The sequence below is a fragment of the Psammomys obesus genome, unplaced genomic scaffold, assembly GCF_907164565.1.
Source record: "Psammomys obesus unplaced genomic scaffold, mPsaObe1.curated_primary_1811, whole genome shotgun sequence".
Lineage (NCBI taxonomy): Eukaryota > Metazoa > Chordata > Mammalia > Rodentia > Muridae > Psammomys > Psammomys obesus.
The window spans coordinates 4,311,676-4,331,339 of record NW_026592666.1 but is presented as its reverse complement, the minus strand read 5'-3'; positions in this window follow the sequence as shown (position 1 = coordinate 4,331,339).

The window sequence follows — 19,664 nt, the reverse complement described above, 5'->3', positions numbered from 1 at the left end:
AAATAAACTGAAATAAAAAATAGAACTGTCACATGATCTAACAATGCTATTACTTGGCACATGCCCAAAGGAAATGAATTAAGATGATATTTATTGCCACTAGCTGTGGACTCAGCTCTGCTTCCTGTCAAGGTAAATGAATGTCTTAGTTTCTTTTCCTGTGGGTAAAATATCCTGAAAGAAGAAATTTCAGAAGGGTTTGTTCTGTTTCACAGTTGGGGCGCTCATTCCATCATACTGGGTGCATTAAAGTGGCAGAAGCTGGCAGTAGCTGGTCATATCACGTTCCTAATCAGATAATCAGGAACAGGAAGCAGTGAAGGCCTGCTGCCTATCAGCTTCTCTACTCCATTGGGGTGTAGAGTTTCCCACCTCCATGCAATCAGGATACCACCCAACTATCCCAGAGTTCTGTCTCTCAGGTGATTTTAGATTCTGTCAATTTGACATTTAATACCACAAAGATAAATAAAATGTGGTATATAAACAATGAAATGCTCATCAGCCTTATATAAACAAGGCAACTTCATATATGATGAACCAAGTCTATTGATAGTGAAATTAACAAGACACAATAAAGAATCTCACTTTCATGTGGAATCCAAAAGAACTGAAATAACAGATACAGTCAGCAGAAGACTGACCACTAATGACTACTGATGATGGTTTCCAGGAGATTTTAGTAGCTGCAATCAAACATCAGTTGGCATTATAAACAAGGAACATTCTGTGTCAGAAATGCATACAGAGGGCTTGACAGCTTTCCAGTGGGAAGATTTGGACTGTATCTTCTTGATTTGAATCTGACTGTTGCTGTGATTGTGGCAACCAAAACAGCATAGGAAGTAGATATTATTCCATTTTCATATACTGCTAGAAAGAGGATTTACAGGCACTGTGTTGGACTTAGGGATACATAAAAATACAGTGTGGTCTGTGTACACAGGAAAGTCTTGTAATACTATTGAAGAGCCTCTTCAAAAGACGCTAAGATTAGATGAACACAGATGATTGTAAAGATCAGAAGCCACCCTGAAGGTCCCTACTAGGATAGCAATATGTAAATGACATGGCTATGAAAAGTCCAGAGGACACCCACTATCAGTAGAACAACCATGGGATCAATCCAGCCATTCTGTTTGCAACAGTGGAATCTCTTGTCAGCTTTGTCTGAATCCCTGACCTAGGGAAGTATGTGTCTGATGAAATGAATGTTGTTTCAAATCACTAAGCTTACAGGTGCTTTGTTATGTAACGGTCATTACCAAAACATCCCCAGTGCACTGAGAACAGGGAGTTCACTCTGAGCATACCCAGCAACAGACTAGCTGGATGAGAAACATTCACATTCTCAAACTGAGAGCAAAGCGTTTCTTCAAAATGGCTTTGAAAGAAATGGAACTTATACCAAGTTATATTACTCCAGTATTGTAAGGTGTTGATTAAGTTTTGTCACACAAAGTTTTCCTTTTGGTCTTTTAACATTTCCCTACTGTGCCTTTTATACATATTGAATCCATTTGTTTTCTTTTTCTCCCTAATTTAGAGGTTAGTTCTAGATTTTAGAAAAGGTATCCTTTCTTAATTCTATCTCTGTGTGTTTATTATTCTTCAGTATGCTTTTGTGAACAAAATTTCTTACTTAGCATCAGCTCAAATTAATAATCACAATTCTTCAGACTCAGTCCTTGGGATCACAAGGTCTTTTTCTACATTCAAATGAAGCATATTTGTTTGCTATTTCTTTGAGGACTATAATATTTTCTTCTAACACCAGTTAATTCTCGAAGAAGCTAATCACTAGTGTGTGTGAGTGTGTATCTGTATTTATGTGTGTGTGTGTTAGCTATCATCTATCCTATCTATGAGACAAGGTTATATCCTTGTTAATGATCAAGTCATTATCCTAATAGTATTACCTGTTGAAAGATGAATAATTACTGGATTTAGCATTCAGCCCTAACCTCAAGGCCTAAAATGCATTTGACAGTTTTCAGACAACATATTCCTAATCCAAGAGCCACATGCTTGTTAAAACACTTAAATGTACATTGAATAAATTATCCCCAGGGCTTACAGTGACCATGTACATGCTTTGTCATCTATGATGAGGTCATTTGGTTCTCCTCAATCATAGAAATTTTAATCAGTTTTAAATGTTCTTTTTTAATTCATTTTTTGATTATTACAATTTATTCACTTTGTGTCCCAGCTGTTTGCCCCCTCCCTCATTCCTTCAAAACTCCACCCTCCCTCCCTCTACTCCTCTAGTGCTCCTCCCTCAGTCCACTGATAGCTGAGGTTCTCCTTCCCTTCCATCTGACCCTGGTCTATCAGGTCTCATCAGGATTGGCTGCAGTGTCTTTGTGGCCTGGTAAGGTTGCCCACCCTCTCTGGGAGAGGTGATCAAAGAGCCAGCCATTGAGTTCATGTCAGAGACAGTCCCTATTCCCCTTACTAGGCACCCACTTGGAAACTGAGTTGCCATGGCTACTTCTGTGCAAGGGTTCTAGTTTATCTCCATGCACGGTCCTTGGTTGGAGTATTGGTCTTTGCAAATCTGGTCTGGGCCCAGTTCTTTTGGTTCTATTCATCTCCTTGTGGAGCTCCTGTTAAACACCAAACAAATCAAGTAATCCAATTAAAAAATGGGGTATAGACCTAAACAGGGAATTTTCAATAGAGTAATATCAAATGGCAGAGAAACACTTAAAGGAATGTTCAACATCCTTAGTCATCAGAGAAATGCAAATCAAAACTACCTTGAGATTTCACATTACACCCATCAGAATGGCCAAGATAAAAACTCAAGTGACAACACATGCTGGAGAGGATGTAGAGAAAGGGGAACCCTACTCCATTGTTGGAGGGAATGTAAACTTGTACAACCACTTTGGAAATCAATCTGGCTCTTTCTCAGACAATTAGGAATACTGCTACCTCAAGATCCAACTATACCACTTTTAGGCATATATTAAATGTTCTTTTTAAAGAATTGTTTTAATTGAAAAGAAAGAATTCAAACATTCTTTTTAAAATCTTTAAAACATATAAGATTCTAATTGTCTTTGAATTCCAGAGTTCACTTATTAGAAATATTCTGAAGTACTTCAAATTCACATATGGTGGTCTTATTCAGATGCTGACCAAGATGTACATAAGTATGTAAAAGTGCATGTATAACGCAATTATCCATACATATACATTCATATTTATTTGGTAATTTTCCCAAATGTTGAAATATATTCTTCAGGGGCCTCAAAATTATACAAATCCTTTTTTTTCTGAGTTGGTTTCAATATTCTTAGAAGAAAAGATCTTTTTTGTTATTTATTTTTATAATTACAATCCCCAACCTAATGAAAGAGAGGCCTATATACATGCAAGAAACTTACAGAACACCATCATATAGATTGGATGAGAAAAGAAACTTACTGTGCCACATAAAAATCAAAATAACAGGAAGTAACAATAACTGGTCATTGATATCTTTCCATATCAATGGTCTCAACTCCCTAGTAAAAAGACACAGATTGACAGGATGAATATGAAAACAGGACCCATCTTTCTGCTCCATACAAGAATATACTTCAGCAATAAAGATAAACATTATCTCAGAGTAAAGGGATGGAAAAAGTTTTCCAAGCAAATTGACCCAAAAAGCAAGCTGTAGTAGCCATTCTAGATCGAATACTTTAAACCAAAAATAATCAAAAGAGATATAGTACACTTCATACTCATTAAAGGAAAAAATCCACCAAGATGTCTAAATTCTGAACATCTATACTCCAAATGCAAGGGCACCCTCATTCATAAAAGAAACACTAATAAAGCTTAAATCATACTTCAAACCTCACACATTAATAGAGGTAGACTTCAATACCACACTCTCTCCAGCAGAAGATCATCAAGAAAGAAACTACATGGGGAATTTTTCTTCTGATTTTTTTTTACTTTTTATTAATTACACTTTATTCATTTTGTATCCCCCCATAAGCCCCTCCCTCCTCGCCTCCCGATCCCACCCTCCCTCCTGTTTCTGCATGCATGCCACTCCCCAAGTCCACTGATAGGGGAGGTTCTCCTCTCCTTTCTGTTCTTAGTCTATCAGTTCTCCTCAGAAGTGGCTGCATTGTCATTTTCTGTGGCCTGATAAGGCTGCTCCTCCCTCAGGGGGAGGTGATCAAAAAGCAGGCCAATCAGATTATGTCAGAGGCAGTCCCTCTTCCCTTTACTAGGTAACCTGCTTGGACACTGACCTGCCATGGGCTACATCTGTGCAGGGGTTCTAGGTTATCTCCATGAATAGTCCTTGGTTGGAGAATGAGTCTCTGGGAAGTTCCCTGTGTTCAAATTTTCTTGTTCTGTTGCTCTCCTCTGAGTTGGGGGTCTTTTTCTTCTATTCCTATTATTCTTAGGATTGGTTTTCTCATAGTGTCCCAAATTCTTGAATGTTCTTTATCAGGATCTTTTTAGTTTTTTGCATTTTCTGTGATTGAATTATTGATCTCTTCCATTGTATCATTTACCCCTGAAATCCCCTCTTCCATCTCTTGTATTCTGTTGATGCTGCCTGTGTCTGTAGTTCCTGTCCTCTTCTTTAGGCTTTCCATCCCCAGAATTGCTTTAGATTGTGTTTTCCTTATTGTTTCTAGTTGCATTTTTAGGTCTTGAAGGGTCTTATTCATTTCCCTCTTCTGTTTGATTGTAGTTTCCTATATTTCTTTAATTTTTTAAGGGATTTGTTCAATTCTTTCACCTGTTTGGTTGTACTTTCCTGTGGTACTCTGAGAGCTTTATTTTCTTCCTGTAAGGCCTATCATTTTCATAACCTCAGATTTAAAATATTTTTCTTGTGCTTTGGGTGTGATAGTATCTTCAGGTCTTGCGATGGTAGGACCGTTGGTTTCTGTTTGGGCCATCTGGCCCTGTGTTTGGTTGCTAGTGTTCTTTCCGTGGCCTTTAGCCATTTTTTGACTGTAGTGTTAGCAGGCTGAAAGATCTCCAAGTTGAAAGCTGGTCCGGTGCCACACAGCCTTTCTCTGACTATTTTATTCTTATATGTAGATTTGAAATGTTTTCATTAATTCTCCATACTTTTCAAATCTATTAAATAAATGAATGCTGCCTTTAAAAGAAAGGAAGTCTAATCTCTACTACTTCTTCTGATGGTTTAAAGGGGTCAGGTCATTTACAAACAGTAAAATTTGCAGAGTACAAGTATGATGACTTGTTTATAAATAGGGACCCAGAGGATCATCTGCTCAGTTCTGGATTGTGCTGTCAGGGAATACATTTTCTAGCTCTTGTGTATAAACGAACCCGGGAAGTACAGAATTCTGTTTGCAGTTTCCTGCTCAACATAATGTTTTTCCCATGTACCCACACTGTGTCACATCCCCATTATTTATCCTTTTATTGCAGAATAAGATTCATCATATGCTATCGTCCAAGGTGTCTACAATCAGGTCCTTTGGTGGACTTTGGAATTTCTCAAGTTTTTGCCTATGATAATTAAGCTGCCATGAGGATTCTTGGTGCTTTTCACAGTATGAAGGCATGGACTTGGCTGCCTACTAACTTGCCTACTATGCTAACAAGGAGGTTCCCATCACTAGATGAGTAGATTTTAAAACATGTGTGCCATATAGATAGAGTAGGTTTTATTCAACTGCAAAAAAGAACCAATTATGTCATTTGCAGGAAATCAGTAGAACTTGAGAGCATGATGTTAAGTGATAGAGACCATTATATCACGTGAAATAATCCACAGGCCAGAAGGCACTCAGTGCCGGACTATGCATGCATATGCCCATGCACACATATGTGTTCACATGTATGTGTGTACGCACACATCATGTGAAATTAAAACAACTCTTGGAGGAAAGAAAATATTTGTAGAACACAAAAACCCAAAGTGATTGACTATGAATGTGATGACTAATGATCATCAATTTACCTGGATTTGGAATCTCCTAAGAAATGTATTTCTAGGAGTGTCTTGGGGAGGAGGAGATCTCACAGAGGATGGAAGACCTATACTGAAGTGAGAAGCACCATGCTAGAAACTGGACACTCTGTGAATAGAAGGGAACATGTGTGAGGCATTCCTTGATCTCAGCTGTATCTTCTTCCCAGACATGAGGAGTAACTGTATACTATTATCAGCATTAGCTCCAACTCATCTTCCTGCTGTGCTAGCCTGAACCTTTTAAATAGTGAAACAAAATAAATTCTTCCTTCATCAGGTAGTTTTCTTTTGGGTGTGTGATTACAACACCAAAAAAATGTAACTAATACCCAGGGTTTGGAGTGATTTGACTTTGGGCAGAGTGCAGGGAATCTTATGAAATAATGGGGAGATAGAAAGAGCTGGAGGGAACAGGAGCTCCAAAATGATACCAACAGAACCAAAAGAAACCGAGCTCTGGGGGCTCTGAAAAGTATGATATCCCAACAGAGGACAATACATAGAGAGGACCCAAAACTCTGGCTCAGGTGTAGCCCATAGACGCAGTCCCCAAGTGGAGTTCCTAGTAAAGGGAGCAGGGGCTGTCTCTGGCATCAACTCAGTGGTAGGCTCTCTGATCCCCTCCACGTGGGGCATGCAGCCTTGCCAAGCCACAGAGGAAGACAAAGTAACCATTCCTGATGAGAACTAATAGGCTAGGGTCAGATAGAATGGGTGGAGGATCTCCCCTATCAGTGGACTAGGGGAGGGGAATATAGGAAGAAGAGGGAAGGAGGGTGGGTTTGGGAAGAGATGAAGGCAGGGGCCGAAGCCAGGATACAAATTGAATGAATTGTAATAAATAATAATAATATAACATATTAAAAAAGATAAGTGCCATCAAAATTGATTGCACTATTCATTTTTGTAAGCAATGATACATAGTCACATGAAAAATACAAGGTAAGAAGAGCAAAAATCTGCTTTACCCAACTCCACTTAAAGGATTCGCTTTGTGACCTAAGCTGTCAAAGAACATACTTAAATTAGCACCATGATAACCTCAACTTGAACAAAGATGTTCAGATTCTTTTCTTCTGTATATGAAGCTGCAGCCACTTTACATATTGCATAGATATCAAGTGAAATAAGTTACATTAGATCTAATAAGCTGCCTATTCTCTATTAGGCACTTTAAATCTTTAACTCATTTGATATTCTCATCTACCTTGACATGATATGTTTCCTTTCAAGGAAACATTTATGGTAAAATGAGGAAGGAGAAGCAAGCCCCAAATTTAATTAGTGAATTTATAAATTCAATGAAATTACATCTGAATACATGGTATAAGTACTTTTTATCCTAGAAGGAGATATCTGTACAATACTTGAATAAAGCATGTATACAAGTCTATATATCCAGCTAGAGGGATGGTTCAGAGCATTAAAAGCACTGGCTGTTCTCCCAAATATCTTGAATTCCATTCCCAGCAACCACATGGTGACTCACAACCATCTATGATGAGATCTGCTGCCCTCTTCTGGTGTGCAGGCATACATGCAGGCAGAACACTGTATAAATAACAAATAAATAAATATTTTAAAAAAGAGTCTATACTCAATTATTGTTCCATTTTCAAGGTAATGATCAATGCTACCCTAAAGAAGATGTCTGTTAGTAAGCTTTGTTCTAAACTAGCTCAACAAATGCTATAGGAAGAAGGAAATGACACTCTTAAATAAGATCATTTTAAGAAAATTTATTAATAAAAATGTTAAAGGAGTATAAGGGCTATGTACAAGGGAATTACATAGAAACTGGGATAAGATCCTTGAAACAGTTACTATATGTGTCAAGGGCAGGAGTAAGGGAACTTACTAGAATTTAGAAGAAGAGTGTGTTGCAGAAGAAAAGTTATTTAAGAGAGATAAGTATGAAAACCAATCAAAACACAGAATTATTGAGCCCAGTCCCAATGGATACATCTATAAAATACTCACACACCTAAGTAGTAGGACACATTGCTGAAGAGAGGGCAGAAAGAGCCAAGAGATCACAGAATTTGCTGTGATAGTGTCTCCTAATAGTATCAAAAAGTACATTTATAAAATCTCACCAACATGACTACCTATACATGAGCTCAACAAGGGCGACACCAATAAGCTTAATAAATAAGATGGAGCAGAGTCCAGAAGGCTTCAACTCTACACAATGAATTACAGGCAATTGAGAAAATCTGGGACTGGGAGAGAAGGCCTTCTCTAGAGAAGAACACACCCATTGGCTTTCCACTTCCAAATGCTCAGCCCTGAAAAATTACTTGCAGGTATCCTTATAGGGAATGAATAGGATATACATACACACACATACATAGGATAGGATATACATACATATATACACATACATATGTATGCAGTAACAGTGAATGAATAAAAGAGGCCATGAAGAACAGTGGGAGGGGGATTATATAGGTAGGTTTGGAGGGAGGAAAATATAGTGAAAAATACTGTAATAAATGTTCTAATATATTACAAAGAAAGAAACGGTGCTTTGTACCTTGAAGCAAACACAGAAAAGGACTGAAGGCTTTAATTCTTAACCTTCATCCTTATCTATACTTCTGATCATCTATCTAAAAGTTCTAGTAATTCACTTTATCACAAATTCATGCAAGCAAATTAGATGGTACAATGCCAGCTAAGCCATGACAATCTGGGCTTCATTAGCAGGGAACTGGCACACAGAACAAGGATGAGGCTGGTGAGTACATTCTGCTTTCATCGTGGACCAGATTTTTTGTCATTGAAATAAAACCCACATCATTTTGAAAGGAAGAGAACCCAAATGGTGAAGATAATGGCGTAAGCTTGACATTGTGTATGAAAAAGAGAATTGTGAAGAGGAGAAAAAAGCATTTGAAAAATACTGACAAAGTTTATTACCAAGTCACTCAGACTAATGAAGAAACAGGATTCCATTCAGAATAGCTTCCAATGAAAAACAAAGACATGGGGTTATGTGACTCAAATGGCTAAGGGCAGTCTTGCTTTGTTCCTGTGCCAGCTCCAGGAGCTGTGCCTATACTGCGAGCATGAAATGGGTTTTCGTTTGGTTGGTTGGTTGGTTGGTTGGTTGGTTGGTTGGTTGTTTGGTTGGTTGACTTTTTTTTTTGTCACCCAAACTTATACTAAGAGAGTCTAAACAACACAACCAGAAGAAAAGGAAGCAAAGATGGACCAAAGGGACAATTTGTGGTATTGCCTTCAAAGGGCTTTCTCAAGAAAGAATTAGAAGGTATATGTACAGGTAGTTAGGACTTACATCAGGTTATTTATGGTGACTTGGATACTGACGAACTATTGCTATCTGTAAAGAAATTGAATGAAACCACATGTCACTAGAAATGCAGCCATAGATTAAGTAAAACAATTTCCATAAGTTCTGGATGCTTCTATGTCTACTATGAAGATTGGAAAAAATGGGATTTTTTTGAGGGGGGCTTTTAAAATTTTTATTTATTCAATTATTTATTTATTTATTACAATTTATTCATTTCGTATTCTGGTTGTAGCCCCTCCCTTGACTCTTCCCAGCCCTATACTCTCTCTCTCCTTCCCCTATGTCGACCCCCTAGTCCACTGATACGGGAGGTCCTCCACTATCTGACCCTAGTCTATCAGGTCTCACCAGGACTGGCTTCATTGTCTACAGAATGAGAAAAACAGAAATGTTGATCAAAATCTGAATGTGTGAAAAAGTACTGAAAGCATCCTGAAACATGAAAAGGGATTTGTGCCAAAGTCAAACTAAGCTTGATGCACTTATTTTTAAGAACCGTGACAGAACATTTGTGTCAAATACTCAAGTGCCAGTAAAATGACATGGAGTATAATTTTAATCTCAACGAGTTTTATATTTTTGGTTGTGAGCCTAGCCTTTAATGGCCTGCAGATACTTCAACCAAGGACCATGCATATAAAGGACCTAGAACCCCTGCTCAGGTGAAGTCCATAGGCTATTTGGTTTCTAAGAGGGTACCCTAGTAAGAAAAGCAGGAGCTATCTGTGAATGGAATCACCTGCACGATTGATAAGTGTTTTATTTATTCTGTAGGTTGCCTCTTTACTCTTCACACTGTTTTCATTAATTTGGTTTTCTTATAAAGTCCTACACACTCCAATATTTTTTTCCATGGGTTGTGCATCTGGTGTTATTATCAAAAAACAATTCTCAGAAAAGACCTCTGTGTTCAGATTTTTTTTTTTTTGTTGTTGTTCTATTGCTAAAAATCTGGCCACACTGGTCTTTTCTGAGGCTGACACTCCAACCAAGAACTGTGCATGGAGATAACCTAGAACCCCTGCACAGATGTACCCATGGCAGCTTAGTCTCCAAGTGGGTTCCCTAGTAATAGGAAGAGGGACAGTCTCTGATATGAACTCAGTGGCTGACTCTTTGATCACATCCACCTGATGGAGGAACAGCCTTACAGGACACAGAGGAAGACAATGCAGCCAGTCCTGATTAGACCTGATAAGCTAAAGTCAGATGGAAGGGGAGGAGGATCTCCTCTATCAGTGGACTTGGAGAGGGCCATGGGAGGAGATGAGGGAGGGAGGGATGGTGGGATTAGGAGAGGATGAAGAAGGGAGATACAGATGGGATACAAAGTGAATAAACTCTAATTAATAAAAATTAAATAAACTAAAAAAATCACTCCTAAGCATATATCCAAAAGAGATTCAAGTACACAATAAGGACATTTGCTCAACCATGTTTGTAGCAGCTTTATTTGTAATAGCCAGAAGCTGGAAACAGCCCATATGCCCCTCAACTAAAGAATGGATGCAGAAATTGTGGTACATCTACACAATGGAATATTACTCAGCAATGAAAAATAAGGAAATCATGAAATTTGCAGGTAAATGGTGGGACCTGGAAAGGATCATCCTGAGTGAGCTGTCCCAGAAGCAAAAAGACACACAGAGTATATACTCACTCATTATAGACATGTAATATAGGATAAACCTACTAAAATCTGTACATCTAAACAAACTAATCAAGAGAGAGGACCTTGACTAAAATGCTCAATCCCCATCCCGAAAGGCAAAAAGGAAGGACATCAAAAGAACAAGAAAACAGGAAACAAGCTAGGAATCTGCCACCGAGGGACTCTGAAAGGCTCTGCCCTGCAGACTATCAAAGCAGAAGCTGAAACTTATGGGCAACCATTGGGCAGAGTTCAGGGAATCTTATGTAAGAAGTGGGAAATAGTAAGATCTGGAGAGGACAGGAACTCCACAAGCACAGTAACAGAACTAGAAAATTTGAACACAGGGGTCTTCCGAGAGACTCATACTCCAACCAAGTACCAGGCATGGAGATAACCTAGAACCCCTGCACAGATGTAGCCCATTGCAGTTTAGTGTCCAAGTGCATTCCATAGTAATGGGAAGATGGACTGCCTCTGACATAAACTGGTTGGCCTGCTCTTTGATCACCTCCCCCTGAGGGGAGAGCAGCCTTACCAGGCCACAGAAGATGACAATGCAGCCACTCCTGATGAGAACTGATAGACTAAGATCAGAAGGAAGGAGAGGAGGACCTCCCCTATCAGTGGACTTGGGGAGGGGAATGCATGAAGATTGGGGAGGTAAGGTGGAACGAAGATAAATGCTCAGAGGAAACGTGAAGAGAGAAACACAACGGCAACCTCTCCATCACTGCTCAGTGTCACCAAGCCTGTCATTTATGAAAGTTAATCACTAAAGATGTTACTTCTCCCAAGGGAAATGTATCCACGCACAAAAATGAAGGTCTTCCTCATTTTGAAACTACTGGCACTGCATATAAAATCTTGCACAGGAAATAATTGGTTTCAGTAATATGTTTTATATTTAAAAACAATAGTTTGCTATTTCTAATCTCCAGCACTTCGAGTACAAAAAAACCCAAACAAGAAAAATGATGCACAATATGTTAACAATTTATATACATGGCACCCAGATTTTATATAGTATTTTGAAAAATGTATTTGCTTAACTCAGCAAGTTAAATAATGGATGGTAATGAAAGTTCTCCTCTGGAAAAAGTGTCAGTGGCTTATAATACTCATGGGAAATAGAGGCAGTGGTGGAAGAATTACTAGTGGCTGGAGAAAAAGTGAGAGAAAGTAAAAAAAAAAAAAAAAAGAGTGCTGTAATTCAGAGTGGAGAGAAACCTGACTATGTTTTCCTAGAGAAAGGAGCCAAGTATTCTTCACATGGCCTTGCTTTCCACCCTGGGCTCCAACAGCACCTCCCATGGAAGGACTACATGTCCTCTGACTCCAGTGGACACTGGCCTGTTATTTTGCTTCTAATTAAAATAGAGACACTACTGATTAGAGATGGGGAAGCAGAGAGTTGTTTCCATTTCATTCTAAATTAGTTTGAGCTCACCCAAGATCAAAGGATGCCCAGCTCTGAGAAAACAAACAGAGCACAAACAAGTAACTTGTTGACCTGATGCTGTTTCCTAGAAGTGAAGACTGCGGGCTTTGGACAGCTGGCTCAGCAACCGTGAACTGGTCAAGGGAAATTCTAGCCAGGGAATATCCCACGGTTATGATTATGAAAGCGGATTTAGAGAAGCAGATTTTAAAACACACAATACAGTTAGGATACTCCCACAGACCTATGTAAACGTACAAACATGTTGAAATAAACACGTATATCCTTTGTGCGCATTTCTATCTTATATAAAATATATGTGAGCACACACATGTATGAGCACATGCACAGACACCTGTAGATGAAGGGATAACTGCTTGGAGTTTTGCCGCAGGAACTATCTTCTATCCCTTGGTTTCTCCATTTTATCCATTCTCAGTGATGTACTAAATAGCAAAGATATTAGTTCACCGCCACTCTGAAGCTTGGGATTGTCCCTGATGTGTGTGGGCAACCCGTCTCCTCAGGACAATCTTTGAGGAGAAACTTGGGTATCAATAGCCTGATGCTTTCTGTTTACTGGATCTCTTGACTATAGTGTTGCGGGATTACGACTGCAAGTTTAACTCTTAATTGGTTAGCTTGATTCTTAACAGGCTGGGCATGTTTTCCTGTGCAACTGAATTTTTATAGTTTAAAAATAGAATGGTAAACATTTGTATTTTAAAAGTTCTTTCAATACATTCCTAAATTACCACATTTGTAAGTTTATTAAAATTTGTTGTCATTGCATATCCTCTTTTTTAATATTACGGTTTTTCTAAAGTAATTGCATAATGGTTGACATGTCATAAAACTAATATAGCGAGAGTAAATAGGGATGTGACAACATTGGAAATTAAGCTTTGAATGCCTCAGGGATACGTATCTTCTAAAGGCTCTTGTAGGTATGTACTTGCTGGAAGAACTGTAAATGTAAATAAGAGCAAATTATCTTCTCTATACCTTCTTTGTATCCTACCCGTTTTTTACAAAGATGTTGATGGGAAATTTATTAGCACATTGTATCTTGTCCTTACTTTTATCTCAATTCTAAATTTCAGTTGCTAACATTTATGTAACAGGTCACTGAAATTACAAGAATGTGGTTAAAATATATTACATGTATGTTGTCACATGACATCTCTCCATAAGTCTGAACAAATTTGTTGTTAACCAAGTGTTGTTCACCTAGGACATTAATTTCCATATGACATTCTCAGCTCTTCAGCCTGTACTTCAACCTGATATATGAAAACAAAATTCCCATAGCCAGAGTTTTTTTCTTTTGAAAATGTTAGACAAAGCATATTCTTTTAAAATATTAATTAATTTATTTATTACAATTTATTCACTTTGTACTCCTGCTGCAGCCCCTCCCTCGTCTCCTCCCAGTCCCACTCACCCTCCCTCTTCTCTCCCTATGCCCTTTTCCTAGTCCCTTGAAAGGCATTCTAGCTGTGTTTGAGCACCCGTAGTTATGTATTATTAGCACTATGGGCAGAAATGTGTCTCTACATTACAATAAGATGACCAAGATTTGGAGCAGTACAAATCTATGGATATAAACCTAAGTATTTACAAGGCAGTTTGACAAGACCATTTAGAATAACAACACTAGTTGGTTCTTCCTTAGGATCTATAATATTCTTAGGTATGAGTTTGGTCACACAATACCAGCCATGGAATAACTCTCATAGAGCTGGTCTCAAATCCAATCAAGAGAATGGTTAATTACTATCATAAACACTCTCAATATAATTGTACCAGTAGACATTTTTCTTGGCAGGATGTACAGTGTTTTAAGAGACCATTGACATTTTTGCTTCCCCAAAGCATGTATACCAAAATGAAAGCTAGCCAAAAGCAAAAATTTCCTGGTCAGTTCAAGGTTGATTTTTTTCATGCCATGCAACCAAAGAGTCTGATGTCTTCAGTAATAGGGTTTTAATATTTAGTTCTGATGGACAACCAAATGTGATACCAACATGCCATCTTATTTTGGGTACTTCTGGAAAATCTTTTTTGAGTCAAATTTAAGTGGAAATATTGATGCTTTAATTTTCTTAGCTTTTCTTCACTAACATAATCTCAATATTTTAATGCCCCAATTTCTACTCTGAGAAGCTTACTTCTTGAAGTTCTTTATCTGGGGTGATTTCATGATTGGTTTCATATTTCTGGGTTTAGTGAATAGACAGGAGAAACATGTAGTCATATGAAAGCTGATAACAGTGGTTACACATCGCATTCTACAGAATTTTCTGTCATTAGTTGGTACTCTGAAGAATGATTCCTCAGCCAGAAAAATGATAATTTATGGCTCCAATACACAGTAGGTCTGCCATGCTCTTATCATCCATTGTCCTTCACACTCAGAAGTGGCAATAGCTCACAACAGATACTAAACTAGGGGCGCTTTAATGTTTGTTGGCAGCAAACTTTTAACACAGGGTTTCTCAAACTTAGAGTGTAATATATTTATTTCTTGGCACAGTAAGAATTTTCTGTGCTACAAATACATAGAGCTTTATATAGACATTAATGTGAAGAGAAAAAAGAATGAACGTCTGATATTGAGATTCTTCTCTAATTCTACAGTGTATTTAGATGTATTAGGAGCTAGTATTGGATAAGTCACATTCACTTAGAAGGAACTCTCTTCAAGCCCAATCCAGATGCCCATCAAGAATTTTTCTCCTTTACTTCTTAAAGCATTTGACTTCAGCTGGGATTTTAGGTAACTGCTGGGAAGTATGAAAACTCATTATTTGTTTGACCAGAATAGTTGCCCTCTTTCGTTTTCCAATAATGCTCTCTGAACAGTTTCCTTAATACTTTTTAAAGATGTGTGGTACTGCTGTAGAGTATAATGTAAGACAGGAATTATAGTTATCGTTTCAGATGAGGTGTGTTGAAAGAGGTCAGGATGACGCAGTTGGCAACATTTAGAACTTGCCTCCTCATTATTACCATCTGTGTCAACTCTGAGTCTCCATTACTGAGTGGACAAGAAAAATGAAACTGTGCTTATTTTGGGGCAATTGCTTTTATTATGATTGACCTTGTTATGAACACTAACTAGGTGAATAGAACTGAAATATTGGTCCAAGATTTTATAAGTCATCACTTTTGATAGGTGCATTTTCAAATTAATATTGAAATTGCAATTATTCCCACAACGGTCTTATATATGCTTCTTGAGAGAAGCATGGTGATAAAGTTCTTAGCAGAATACAGTGAAATTTGCAATATTCCATTTATATTATTACTGGCCAAAGAAAATCTGTGGTTCATTTTTATGACAAAATACATTGGCAATAGACAGGGATATGAACAAGTCCTTCTCTGCAGCCTATATGGAGTGTTGAGGATGCCAAACTATTTGGAAGGAACCTGACTCATTTCAGGGAAATTATGTAGGTCACAATCAACCACAAAATGAATAAAGTAAAAATACTGAAAGTCAACTTTTAGGTTTTTCTTGTTGAATTTATAAGAAAATTACATCATATAAAGGCTTTATAAATCTCTCCATAGAGCACACTGAAAAACATCAAATAGGCCTGTATATCATAAGGATACTGTAGCAAAACTGAATAGTTTCTTCTTTAAAATATACACTTTCATTAAACAAAAGTGGAACACTTTGTTGGAGAGCTGGAGTATAAGAATCAAAACTTGACATGTGAGGAAGTTTTGGAATTTAATAGTAGATCCACACCACGATATCTAAATGCTGTTTAGAGGTAATTATGTATCTTATATCAGAGAGGACTATTCTTCAACTGATGGCAGTTTGGAGATGCAACCATCACGTCAAGCTGAATTTGTTATCAGTAGGTGAGTGACATAGAGGAAGCAGGTTGGTAAAGATACTTTCTGGCTACCATAATTGTACAGCCTCTACCACATTCTTTTGCTTACATAATGTTCTAAATTGCTTCTGGATAGTAGCCCAGATAAACCCTTATTTTCTCCCTTTTATCAGGTATTTTGTTAGAACTGTGAGAAGTTACTAAGCATAGAAAATTTTATCAAGACCAAGAGCATTGTAGTGACTAAACATAACTTCTAAGCCCAATCATATGGAGGTTTGAGAATGGGGTTTTTCAGTTGCTTTAGCTTGTGGTTCTATGGACATGTAATAATTCAGCTTTGGTGATTACTTTACTCCAATTCGCAGAACTACTTTGGTGGAAAGACATTATGCTGATTAGATTTTTTTTTCAACAACACAGACTAGGATCATCAGGAAGAGGGAATATCAGTTGCAAAATGCCTTCTGCAGGCAAGACTGATGAAGTATTTCTTAATTGATGATTGATGTGGAAGAAAGCAGCCTATTGTGGGTAGTGTAGTCCCTGAGAGTAGGTCCCTAATTGTATAAAATATCTTGCAAAATAAGCCATGCGAGCAAGCTGGTAAGCAGCATTTCTCCATGCCCTCTATTTTGGTTCTTGCATCCAGGTTCCTGCCCTGGCTTCAAACAATAATAGACTGTGATTGAGACATGTAAGTCACACAAATGCTTATTTCCCATGTTGAATTTGGGCACAGTGTTTACTGTATCAAGGACCTATCAGAGACATTTATGTAACTTTGTATTTTTTTCTTTTTTAATTTGTAATCATATGTTTATTAAAAAGGATATCACAAAGTATAAAGATGAGCAGGCAAATGATAGAGACACACAGCAAATTATATGGGAGCTTCCATGTCTGCTCTGGGTGAAACATCCTCAGAAACCTTCATAGGGCTTGGGAGACAATTCAGTCAGTGAATTGCTTGCATCATACTTCTGGACCTGAGTTTGGCTCTCTAGCAGCTACCTAAAAAGCCAAGCAGGAGAGTATATGTCTTGTAATCTCAGGGAAAGCAGCGTCATGAAGTCCCTTAGCATTTCCTGGGTAGCTAGTCTAGTCAAATCAGAAAGATAAGAGACCTATCTCAAAAATAAGATGGAGAAGCCTGGAGAGACTGTCCAATATAGCTAAGAGCACAGGATGCTTTTCAGGTTCCTCAGTACACACATGACACAGCCATCTGTAACTTCAGTTCTAGAAGATCTGACGCCCTCTGTAAGCCCGTACAGGTACCAGGCATGCACATGTGGCAATGCATGCACAGGCAAAACTGTCATATCATAAAATTTATTTTTTTTTCTTTCTCAAGACAGTTTTTCTCTGTATAGCATTGGCTGTCTTGGAGTCAGTTTGTAGACCAGGCTGGCTTCAATCTCACAGAAATCTACCTGTCTCTTCCAGAGGGCTGGGATTAAAACATGACCTTCAACCCCAGCACTTGGAAGCCAGAAGCTGATGGCTCTCTGTGAGTTTAGGGAGATAATACGATGGAGATGGGGCTGGCAAGATGGCTTATCTAGTAAAGGTGTTTGTTATGAAAGCCCAGAGACCCAAGTTTTATCACTAGAACTTACTTAAAGTTGGAAAGAGAGGACCAACTCCACGAAATTGCCTTCAAAGTGCTATGTGTGTGCATGACATATATATGCCCACCACATAGCACACACACAAGAACAATTTTTAGAATTTATTTATTTATTTAATAAATTACAATTTATTCACTTTGAATCCCATCTGTAGCACCCTCCCTCATGCCCTCCCAATCCAATCCTCCTTCTCTCATGTCCTCCCATGCCCTTCTCCAAGTCCACTGATAGGGGAGGTCCTCCTCCCCTTCCATTTGATCCCAGCCTATCAGGTCTCATCAAGAATGGCTGCATTGTCTTCCTTTGTGGCCTAGCAAGGCTGCTCCCCTTTCAGGGGGAGATGATCAAAGAGCCATCCCCTGAGTTCATGTCAAAGACAGTCCTGTTCCCTTACTAGGAAACACACTTGGATAATGACCTATCATGGGCTACATCTGTGCAGGGGTTTTAGGTTATCTCCATTAATGGTCCTGGTTGGAGTACCAGTTTCAGAAAAAGATCCCTGGGCCCAGATTTTTTGGTTCTGTTGCTCTCCTTGTAGAGCTCTTGTCCCCACCAGGTCTTTCTATCTCTCCTTTGTTTCACAAGATTCCCTACACTCTTCCCAAATTTTGGTTATGAGCCTCAGCATCTGTTTTAATACTCCACTGGATAGAGTCATTCAGAGGCTCTCAGTGGAAGGCTCCTGTCCTGTTCCCTTTTTTTCTCCCTCATCTGCTGTCTGTCCTGTTTAGCTTTCTGAGTGAGGATTGATCATTTTACCCAGGATCCTCCTTCTTGCTTAGCTTCTTTAGGTGTACAGATTTTAGTATGCTTTTTCTATATGTCTAATATCCACTTCTAAGTGAGTATAGGATACCTCACACAGGGTGATCTTTTCTAGTTCCCACCATTTGCCTGCAAATTTCATGATTTCCTTGTTTTTAATTGTTGAGTAGTATTCCATTGTGTGAATGTAGCACAATTTCTGTATCCATTCTTCAACTGAGTGACATCTGGGTTGTTCCCAGATTCTGGCTGTTACAAATAGAGCTGCTACAAACATGGTTGAGCAAATATCCTTGTTCTGTACTTTCAAGACAGTGTTTTTTTTGTGTGTGTCCTCTGGCTGTCCTGGAACTAGTTCTGTAGACTAGGCTGAATGCAAACTCACAAAGATTCAACTGTCTTGGCCTTCCAAATGCTGAGATTAAAGATGTATGCCACCACCACTCTTTATGAATAATTGTTTTAAAAGATGAAGAGTGATTAAGGAGACACCCAGTATCAACTTCTGGCCTTTCCACATATAAGCACACATGTGAATGCATACACCAGTACACAGATACAACCTTTATGCATATAGTTCTCAGGCAATCAAGTAAAGTTTTACTTAGAATTCATTTGAAAAATAGTCTCTTTTAATAAACCGATATGCAATAAAATTTATTTCTTATCTGTATAGTGTGTTTGTGTGAGTGTGTGTGTGTGTGTGTGTGTGTGTGTATGTGCACGTAGCTGTGAACATGAATGGGATCAAAGACTGATGTTGATTATCTTCATTTATAACTTTCTACCTATTTATTTACATTCATTTATTTGTTTCTTGGAGATAGTATGTATCTCCAACAGAGGATGATTTGGAGGAGTCAGCACTCATTCCACTCTGTGGGTACAGTTTAAATTATGTATCAAACTTGTATCAAACTCAAGTCTTTAGGTTTGGTGGCAAGCATCTTTAGTCACTGGGATACTTTACCAGCCCATCTATCTATCTATCTATCTATCTATCTATCTATCTATCTATCTATC